Source organism: Balaenoptera borealis, assembly GCF_965194805.1.
Source record: "Balaenoptera borealis genome assembly, chromosome: 14".
NCBI classification, from domain to species: domain Eukaryota; kingdom Metazoa; phylum Chordata; class Mammalia; order Artiodactyla; family Balaenopteridae; genus Balaenoptera; species Balaenoptera borealis.
In genome coordinates this window covers 67,539,730-67,540,317 of record NC_138875.1, presented here as the reverse complement: position 1 = coordinate 67,540,317, position 588 = coordinate 67,539,730, and positions in this window count along the sequence as shown.

The following is a 588-nucleotide window of genomic DNA, read 5'->3' as shown; positions in this document are numbered from 1 at the left end:
TGAGTTCTGAGTAACAGTAACATCTCTATAGTGACAAAGTAAGGATGAAGGTATGTATGTATATATGTACATATGTGTATATTTCGCGTGGTCACGTTTCTCTTTGCCCTGCCTGATCCAGCCTGGCCAGGCGAGGAAGAGGGCATGTCAGAACGGTCTGGGCGAGGGTGGCGGGCTGTTCCAGGGAGCACCAGCTGCAGCGTGGCTGGACCGCACAACAGGCCCATGTCACCCTTTCTGTCACCTCTCTGGGGTCCCTCCTGCCACTGGCTGGCCTAAGAGGTGAGCTTCCCAGATGGAGGAGGACCACACCTCAGGCTAGGAGAAATGTACAATGTCCTACTTCTCTGCCTGATTCTCCAAGGAAAAGTCCCTTACAAATCCCGGGGCCAAGCTCTCAAGGAACATTCCCATGACTGACTTAACACAGAACATGTTCCCTTTCTGTCCTGGGGTATTTTCAAGCATCCACACTTTTTTCCTCTTGCCAGAATTGTGATGCTCCAGAATTGTGAGATCTCCAAGTCCTGAGTTTGGTGAAATTCTGACCTGTTACATGTTGACACAAGGACAGAACTTGGAGCCCCC